The following is a 10361-nucleotide window of genomic DNA, read 5'->3' on the forward strand; positions in this document are numbered from 1 at the left end:
TTAGATATTATGAATGAAAAGTCGGCAACTATGAGCATCGTGGAAGCGAATGTGAGCATTTTGAAACTACGTGTGAAAATTCTGAAGGCAACTATGAGTATTTTGAAGATGAGCTGGAACCATTAAGTAGGCAACTATGAGCCCTTTGTACGCAATTATGAAGGAAAAGTCGGCAACTATGAACGTTTTGACGGCAACTGTGAGGCCTTGGTCGGCAATTATGAACGAATAGTCGGCAACTATGAACGTTTTGACGGCAACTGTGAGGCCTTCGTCGGCAATTATGAACGAAAAGTCGGCAACTATGAGCGTTTTGACGGCAACTGTGAGGCCTTGGTCGGCAACTATGAGCACTCTTTTTTTTAAATTTGAGCATTATGACGGCTTGTGTGAAAAATCTGACCGCAACTGTGAGACTTTTGAGAGCAACCATGAACCATTTAACTTACATTATCAGTATTATGAATTAAAAGTCGGCAACTATGAGCATCGTGTAAGCGAGTGTGAGCATTTTGAAAGTACGTGTGAACATTCTGAAGGAAACTGTGATTATTTTGAAGATGAGCACGAACGAGTATGTGATTAACTATGAGCCCATTGTCCGCAATTATCAACGAAAAGTCGGCAACTATGAGCGTTTTGACGGCAACTGTGAGGCCTATGTCCGCAATTATGAACAAATAGTCGGCAACTATGAGCGCTTTGACGGCAAGTGTGAGCATTGTGACGCCTTTTGTGACGATTCTGACGGCAACTGTGAGCCATTAGTCGGGAACTATAAACTTTTATGTCGGGGACTATGAATGAAAAGTCGGCAACTATGAGCGTTTTGACGGCAACTGTGAGGCATTGGTCGGCAATTATGAGCGAGTAGTCGGCAACTATGAGCGTTTTGACGGCAACTGTGAGGCCTTAGTCGGCAATTATGAACGAATAGTCGGCAACTGTGAGGCCTTGGTCGGCAATTATGAACGAATGGTCGCCAACTATGAGCACTTTTTTTCTTAATGTGAGCATTCTGACGGCTTGTGCAAATAATGTGACGGCAACTGTGAGCCTTTTGATAGCAACCATGAACCATTTAACTTACACTATCAGGAGTATGTTAGATATTATGAATGAAAAGTCGGCAACTATGAGCATCGTGGAAGCGAATGTGAGCATTTTGAAACTACGTGTGAACATTCTGAAGGCAATTATGAGTATTTTGAAGATGAGCTGGAACCATTAAGTAGGCAATTATGAGCCCTTTGTACGCAATTATGAACGAAAAGTCGGCAACTATGAGCGTTTTGACGGCAACTGTGAGGCATTCGTCGGCAATTATGAACGAATAGTCGGCAACTATGAACGTTTCGACGGCAATTGTGAGGCCTTGGTCGGCAATTATGAACGAAAAGTCGGCAACTATGAGCGTTTTGACGGCAACTGTGAGGCCTTGGTCGGCAACTATGAGCACTTTTTTTTAAATGTGAGCATTATGACGGCTTTTGTGAAAAATCTGACTGCAACTGTGAAACTTTTGAGAGCAACCATGAACCCTTTAACTTACATTATCAGCATTATGAATTAAAAGTCGGCAACTATGAGCATCGTGTAAGCGAGTGTGAGCATTTCGAAATTACGTGTGAACAGTCTGAAGGCAACTGTGTTTATTTTGAAGATGAGCACGAACCAGTATGTGATTAACTATGAGCCCATTGTCCGCAATTATCAACGAAAATTCGGCAACTATGAGCGTTTTGACGGCAACTGTGAGGCCTATGTCCGCAATTATGAACAAATAGTCGGCAACTATGAGCGCTTTGACGGCAAGTGTGAGCATTGTGACGCCTTTTGTGACGGTTCTGACGGCAACTGTGAGCCATTAGTCGGGAACTCTAAACTTTTATGTCGGGGACTATGAATGAAAAGTCGGCAACTATGAGCACTCTGACGGCAAGTGTGAGCAATTTGACGTCTACTGTGAGGATTCTGACGGCAACTGTGAGCTATTTGAGTGGAACTATTAAGCATTGTGTGTGCAACTTTGAACGCTCTGAGGGGTTTCCTGAACATGTTGACAGCATGTATGAACCACATTTCGGGAACAGTGGGCAATCTGACGGGAACTGTGAACATTGTTGTTGGCGACTTTTCACCCAGCATAACGTTAGAATATGACGGCAACCGTGGCTTCGTTTGCCGTCATTTTTGACATTCTGTGATTTTTCGTGACTGGTGTGCAATCGAGAGGAATCGCTACATTATAGGGATTAAGGTACAGAAGCAGCCCCGTTTACACTTTGTTAAGTCCTGGCTTGAAATTGTTCTATGAGGTTGTAATTAACAAGAGTTTGACCTAATTCATGTTTTTGGATTGTTCTTTACATTAATTTTGTAACCCGAGCGCGAAAAGCAGCCCTTTTCGCAGAGAACTTTTTACCCAGCATAACCTTTGAGTATGGCGGCAACTGTGGCTTCGTTTGCCGTCATTTTTGAGATTCCGTGATTTTCGTGACTGGTGTCCGATCGAGAGGAATCTCATCACTATAGGAGGTATGGTAGTGGGCAATCCTGCTATATACTTAGGTTAGGTTAGGCTGGCTTATACTTTCAATTTGTTCCCAGAAGTTAGGAGAGTGTAAAAGTTGTTAAGTTTTGAGTGTCGTATTCTGTAACGGTTTATATATATACTGGATGTCAAATCACGTTTTCCCACCCTTGCGTGGGATGTATACGGCAACCGTGGCTGCATTCGCCGTCATGGTCAAAACGAGGCTGCGCAACGCCGGCAATTTCAAGACAGGTGTAGTATCGAGAGGAATCTCTACACTATAGGAGGTAGGGTAGTGAACAAGCCTCCTATATAAACATTCCCTTTAAATTGTTCACGGAGGTTGGAGAGACCGCTAATGGTAGTGCTTTCTAAATGAGGCTTACTTTTTTCTCTCCGCGGCCTAGTCTGTCGAGAAATCTTGACTTCTGGCCACAGACAGAAAGCTAGTCTTCGCAGGAGGCGGAAATGGCTAAATTGGGAAGGGAAGCCACAGGCTGGTTGGTTTCTTTATGGGAGTCTAAACGCACTATCGCTGTTGATGTTGGTTAATTTTGAAGGCGGACTAATATCGGCGGATGGTAGTGTAGGCTCAAAAGGAATTTTATCAGCCGCAGGCAAGAACCCTGGGATGCTATTCACGGGCGTCCTAGCCGGTCAAGGTGTAGAGGAGGTTGCAAACCCTGTTGCTGCCTGGGAGGAATGCTTCATAGAAATGTGCGTCCATGGGCGGACCTATGAAAGGGCATGCAGTGCGGGTTTGCCAGCACGCCTAATGTTGTCCAAAGACTTCCTCGTATTTTGACAAAGAATGTCAGAAACCTTGGTCGGACGGCTGTTTCTAAGAGGGCACGTGGCGATGGGGAATGTGTGAGGTAGGCTCTCATACGGAAGTACCTGTCGTTTACGGGAAGGAGACAATCCTTCTTAACCCGAGGCCTAGCCTGTCGATCACGCCTTCGGGCAATTGACTTCTGGCCGATGCCGCTTTGTGCGGTTGCTGAATGCGAAGAATACTTGAACGGAAGCTACTGTCACACCCAGAGAACACGAGTAAGACTTATATCACTGGAGCAGGAGCCTAAATGTGCTTTTGTGGGTAGCCATACGGCCAGTTCTAACGTGTGCGAGGCCCCACGAGAGTAGGCTTATTCTGGTGGATGAGAAGTCTTTTAATATTTGCTCTGTCGGGTGAACGGAAGCCACAGTCATCCGTAGGACACGAGTAGACTTATTTCACTGGAGCAGGAGTCTAAATGTGCTTTTGTGGGCAACCTTACGGCCAGTTCTAACGGGAGCCAGGCCCCACAAGAGTAGGCTTATTCCGGTGGAGAAGGAGTCTTTAAAATTTGCTGTGTCGGGTGAACGGCTATATTTGAACGGAAGCCACAGTCATCCGTAGGACACGAGTAGACTTATTTCACTGGAGCAGGAGTCTAAATGTGCTTTTGTGGGCAACCTTACGGCCAGTTCTAACGGGAGCCAGGCCCCACAAGAGTAGGCTTATTCCGGTGGAGAAGGAGTCTTTAAAATTTGCTGTGTCGGGTGAACGGCTATATTTGAACGGAAGCCACAGTCATCCGTAGGACACAAGTAGACTTATTTCACTGGAGCAGAAGTCTAAACGTGCTTTTGTGGGCAACCTTACGGCCAGTTCTAACGGGAGCCAGGCCCCACGAGAGTAGGCTTACTCCGGATGAGAAGGAGTCTTTAAAATTTGCTGTGTCGGGTGACCGGCCATGAAACCTTTGTGAGGACTTGTCTCCTCGTTTCCACAGCATTTCCGCGCCTGTAAGTTGCGGAAGGTAGCATGCTATGCTTGAAGAACTGTCATCCGTTTAAGGACAGGAGTAGACTAATTCCATTGAGGCAGGAGTCTAATATGCTTTTGTGCACAGCCATACGGCCAGTCCTAACGGGAGCAAGGCTCGCAAAAGTAGGCTTTACTTCAATGGACCAGAAGTCTTTAATATTGCTCTGTCGGGATTGTCAGTTCAAACGGGAGCAGTTTCTGCACGCTACAAACCGCTGACGAGATCTTTCTCGTGTCAATGTGATTCCCTAGCCTGGGCCGGCGCAAGGCTGGCTGGCGAACAAGGTAATTGGGCCTCTGGGTTTCATACACACGAGTAGTCTCAGATGCGTTTAGGGTGAACAGGAATAATCCGTGCAATTCTCTAGCCTGGGCCGGCGCAAGGCTGGCTGGCGAACAAGGTAATTGGGCCTCTGAGTTTTGCATTTCGGAGTTTCCTTAATTCCGGGAGGAGCCACAAAGAAGAGTCCTGAGAGTTTCTCGTGTCCATGCAATTCTCTAGCCTGGGCCGGCGCAAGGCTGGCTGGCGAACAAGGTAATTGGGCCTCTGAGTTTTGTACACACGAGTGGTCTTAGGATCCTTCGGGCTCAACAGGGATTGTTGGAGAAAGTCTCTAGCCTGGGCCGGCGCAAGGCTGGCTGGCGAACAAGGTAATTGGGCCTCTGAGTCTTTATTCCCAGTTTCCTTAGTTCCCGGGTTAGGTTCACCTGTTAAATCGGAGGAGTCCGATTTATGTGTAAAGATAATGCCAGAGTGAAGGGAGCCAGATTTCACTTGAAGGAGCAAGAGCCAGTGTGGTTAAGAAGTGAGCCGTTTTGTACTCTTAAGGAGGGATGCCGATTGACTTTGAACGGGCTGTCCTCGCTTTAGAGTTTGGGCCAGTTGACGGGAGCTTACTTGTCCTTCTTGAGAATGAGGCCAGATAGCATGTCCTTTCTAGCTTACAAAGGCTTATGCGGAGCATTGTTTTTTGTAAGTGACTTTTTATTCTCCATGTGGCATTTAAGTACCGATTTTCCTTAAGTTAAGGACGGTATAGACTCATCGCCAGTTTGAGCGTGTATCACTTGTCGAACGGAAGCCACTGTCATCCAAGGACACTAGTAGACTTATATTTCACTGGAGCAGGAGTCTAAATGTGCTTTTGTGGGTACCCTTACGGCCAGTTCTAACGGGAGCCAGGCCCCACAAAAGTAGGCTTATTCCGGTGGAAAAAGGAGTCTTTAAAATTTGCTGTGTCGGGTGAACGGCTATATGTAAACGGAAGCCACAGTCATCCGTAGGACATGAGTAGACTTATTTCGCTGGAGGAGGAGTCTAAATGTGCTTTTGTGGGTACCCTTACGGCCAGTTCTAACGGGAGCCAGGCCCCACAAAGGTAGGCTTATTCTGGCGGAAGAGGAGTCTTTAAAATTGCTCTGTCGGATGTACCGGCAACGTGTGGAAGGAAGCTGTTGTAACCCAAGGATACAAGTAGGCTTGTTCCATTGGATTGGGAGTCTAATATGCTCTTGGCGGCTGTCACACGGCCAGTATTAACGGGAGCTAGTCACCGCAAGAGTAGGCTTATTCCAGCGGAACAGAAGTCTAAAATGCTTGGTCGGGTGTAGCTTTCCTATCCTTTGTTAGAACGCTGTGTTGGTTGCGTCCAACACTTTCCGGCTTTTTAGTCGGTCAATTCCCTGGTTGATCCTGCCAGTAGTCATATGCTTGTCTCAAAGATTAAGCCATGCATGTCTCAGTGCAAGCCAAAACAAGGTGAAACCGCGAATGGCTCATTAAATCAGTTATGGTTCCTTAGATCGTACCTATCCTACTTGGATAACTGTGGTAATTCTAGAGCTAATACATGCAACTAGAATCCCGCCCAGCAATGGAAGGGATGCTTTTATTAGATTAAAACCAATCGGTCGGTTCGTCCGTCCGAAACCTTGGTGACTCTGAATAACTTTGGGCTGATCGCACGGTCTCTGTACCGGCGACGCATCTTTCAAATGTCTGCCTTATCAACTGTCGATGGTAGGTTCTGCGCCTACCATGGTTGTTACGGGTAACGGGGAATCAGGGTTCGATTCCGGAGAGGGAGCCTGAGAAACGGCTACCACATCCAAGGAAGGCAGCAGGCGCGCAAATTACCCATTCCCGGCACGGGGAGGTAGTGACGAAAAATAACGATACGGGACTCATCCGAGGCCCCGTAATCGGAATGAATACACTTTAAATCCTTTAATGAGAATCTATCGGAGGGCAAGTCTGGTGCCAGCCGCCGCGGTAATTCCAGCTCCGATAGCGTATATTAAAGTTGTTGCGGTTAAAAAGCTCGTAGTTGGATCTGGGTCTCGGAAGATCGGTTCGCCGCCCGGCGTTTAACTGATCGTTCCGGACGTCCTGCCGGTTTTTCCTTTCTCGGTGCTCTTCATTGAGTGTCTTGATTGGCCGGCACGTTTACTTTGAACAAATTAGAGTGCTCAAAGCAGGCCGTGTCGCCTGAATGTTCGGTGCATGGAATAATGGAATAGGACCTCGGTTCTATTTTGTTGGTTTTCGGAACTCGAGGTAATGATTAATAGGGACAGACGGGGGCATTAGTATTGCGACGTTAGAGGTGAAATTCTTGGATCGTCGCAAGACTAACCGATGCGAAAGCATTTGCCAAGAATGTTTTCATTAATCAAGAACGAAAGTTAGAGGTTCGAAGGCGATCAGATACCGCCCTAGTTCTAACCATAAACGATGCCAGCCAGCAATCCGCCGAAGTTCCTCCAATGACTCGGCGGGCGGCTTCCGGGAAACCAAAGCTTTTGGGTTCCGGGGGAAGTATGGTTGCAAAGCTGAATATCAAAGCAAAAAGCATTCCCCTTATGGATAATGATTCATAGTTCTATCTTCGAACCTCTAACCCCGTTTTTATCTTTATTAAACAAATTTTAAATAATACATACATATTGACGAAATTTACAAACATTCTAGAAATGTCACAAGTGGCTCCGGTGCTACCCTACGTCCTCGTCGTCGGAGCTGGGACTCACCTCAAGGGGTGCTATAGGCAAAGTCCGAGTGCTCCCCTTGAGGTGAGATTAACAAAATGGGTAGCAACCCCCGATGGTAGCGTGCCTAACGTGCTCACTACCAACGGGGGCCTTTTATATCTTTAGCTAGGTGCACAATTTTATTTATTTCATTGTGTTATGGCCTATCCTTGGTTATAGCGCACAGCACCTTAGTATTAACATTATTATTCACTAGCACCCTTATATTAATTTCTTTAATTTTTAGGCCACCTTTTAGTTCCTTTTTATTAACCCTTTCCTTACATATCACACCTGCACCTCAGATAGGTTGTTTCTCTTTTCAGGTCCCAGCCCCAATCCGGGGAGATGTCCAGGAAGGTTTGTCATACAGGTGACAAGCTAGGCCGAAATGACGAAGAAGAAGCCACCACCCGGTGAAGACACAGGTGGAGACCTACATGCACCCGTTTAGGCTACCGTCCTGCCGGATGAGGAGGGCGCGGGGAAACTCTCAAGGATTGTCGGCCCCACCCGGGAATCCAAGGGAGCGAACCCGCACCCCCCTACCCGACTAAAGGGCGAAGAACTCCCCGCATGAGTCCAGGTGGGGCTGGGCTACATGCAGGGAGTTATTGACCCAAGGGGGCGTAACTATGATGTTACAAACCTGAGGGGATTTAGTTCGGGTATACACCACCGCCCTCCCAGGCTCAATTGCCTAGAATCTTAGGATTCTTTCTTTTTTTTTAATTTTTCCCCCCTAAAAAAAGGCGCACATAATTGCCGACTTTTGCTCATAATTGGCGACTTTGCTCATGACTAGTGCTCATAATTGCCGGCCTGGGTCCCCTGGGTGCTCATAATTGCCGACTTTTACTAATAACTGTGGAATTTGATCATAATTTGTGCTCATCATTGCCGGCCTGGGTCCCTGTGGAATTGACGGAAGGGCACCACCAGGAGTGGGGCCTGCGGCTTAATTTGACTCAACACGGGAAACCTCACCAGGCCCGGACACTGGAAGGATTGACAGATTGAGAGCTCTTTCTTGATTCAGTGGGTGGTGGTGCATGGCCGTTCTTAGTTGGTGGAGCGATTTGTCTGGTTAATTCCGATAACGAACGAGACTCTAGCCTGCTAACTAGGCGTTGGAATCTTTCCTTCCAACGTTCATGTCTTCTTAGAGGGACAGGCTGCCTCTAGCAGCACGAGATTGAGCAATAACAGGTCTGTGATGCCCTTAGATGTTCTGGGCCGCACGCGCGCCACACTGAAGGAATCAACGTGTCTTCCCTGACCGAAAGGTCCGGGTAACTCGCTGAACCTCCTTCGTGCTAGGGATTGGGGCTTGCAATTATGTCCCATAAACGAGTAATTCCCAGTAAGCGCAAGTCATAAGCTTGCGTTGATTACGTCCCTGCCCTTTGTACACACCGCCCGTCGCTACTACCGATTGAATGATTTAGTGAGGCCTTCGGACTGATACCCGGCACCTCCGTCTTGCGGTGGTACCGACGTGTCGGAAAGATGGCCAAACTTGATCATTTAGAGGAAGTAAAAGTCGTAACAAGGTTTCCGTATGTGAACCTGCGGAAGGATCATTATCAATTCATCACCACTGCGGTGGTTGATGTCAAAAGTTTCTTATTAGTGTGTCGTATCAGTTAGATTGACACCGTTGAACGGGAGCCACTGATCTTGACAGGCGAAGGAGAGAAAGGTGAGCCGTGTCTTCCCTTTAGTTGGGAAGCGAGCAGCAAGAACGGGAGCCACTGTCATCGGCGAGGGTAGCGTAGGCTACCTGTTGACACAGGCCGTGTGTCATCAAAGGATTGGAGTAGACTTATTTCGGTGGAAAAGAAGTCTTGAAAAGACTCCAAGAGAGTAAGACTTATTCCATCGGAGCAGGAGTCTTAAATGCTCAGTCAGATGACATGATAAACCAGTTCCGACGTCCAAGGGCTCAAGTAAGCTTATTCCGTTTGAAAAGAAGTCTTGAAAAGACTCCAAGAGAGTAAGACTTATTCCATCGGAGCAGGAGCGTTTAAAATGCTTGTGTCGGATGTCGGGTGCTGGGGTAGAACGGAAGCTTGTCCTCCTAGGACTCGAGTAGGCTGTGACTGCCTTGTGGGAGAAGTCTTGAAAAGGCTCTGAGGAGCAAGGCTTACACGTTAGTAGCACAAGAAGCCTTTAATACGCTCGGGTCGGGCGACTAGAGCTAGAATTCGCTGCTTTGTAGGCCAGTATCCTTTTCTGTTCAAGATGGCCTTCAATGAAAAACTGGTAGCCATGATTTTTGGCTACAAACTCATGGGCAGCCTAAGATTATTCCTTGTGATGCAGGGAAAGGCTTTCGAATGAACACGCCCAGCTTTGTGGTGAGTGACCGCAGCTGACGGGGCCAAACAGGAGGCAGGGCGGCCCCCGATGCGGTTTGTTTACCGAACTTTAATTTCTTGCACGGCATACGTGAAATGCTGTTGTAGAATTTTTACAACCCTGAACGGTGGATCACTTGGCTCGTGGGTCGATGAAGAACGCAGCTAGCTGCGCGAAAGAGTGTGAACTGCAGGACACACGAACATCGACGTTTCGAACGCACATTGCGACCCAGGATCTCTTCTGGGTCACACCTGTCTGAGGGTCGGTAACTTTATCCTGGCGGTGGAAGTTTTTCGGATGACCCCACGGCCTCTCGCTACTTCGGTAGTGATGCTGTGGCCATGTGCAAGGGGCCTGGCAAGGGGTCTCGCGCAAGGCTTGACTTTCTTGTTGGTAACCTCTTGTGACCATGGGTCCGGGGAATGGAAACTGTGTGTTCTTGGGCTTCCGCGACAGCGGTCGTCTTAAATGAGCAGCAAAGGCTGGTGGTTTACATCCGCCTGTTGAGGCAGTTTTTGTCTCGACAAAAGTTCCTAAGTGAATTGGGGAACTTGGTCCTTGGATTTCATCCTTGCCAAACCCCTTTCGATGGGAACGAGACTGTCTTGTGTCCATGCA

General features: G+C 47.6%; 1 non-coding gene and 1 pseudogene across 1 annotated transcript; both read left to right on the plus strand.

The window, feature by feature from the left end:
- The first annotated feature begins 6029 nt into the window (after positions 1–6029).
- Positions 6030–8965, plus strand: LOC145688577 (small subunit ribosomal RNA; annotated as a pseudogene).
- An 891-nt stretch (positions 8966–9856) lies between these two features.
- On the plus strand, positions 9857–10008 carry LOC145688626 (5.8S ribosomal RNA). The gene has a single exon (XR_014131949.1). It is a non-coding gene; the product is annotated as a 5.8S ribosomal RNA (ribosomal RNA).
- Positions 10009–10361: the final 353 nt, after the last annotated feature.

This window comes from Thermobia domestica, chromosome 6 (genome assembly GCF_964235325.1).
Source record: "Thermobia domestica chromosome 6, izTheDome1.hap1.1, whole genome shotgun sequence".
Classification (NCBI taxonomy): domain Eukaryota; kingdom Metazoa; phylum Arthropoda; class Insecta; order Zygentoma; family Lepismatidae; genus Thermobia; species Thermobia domestica.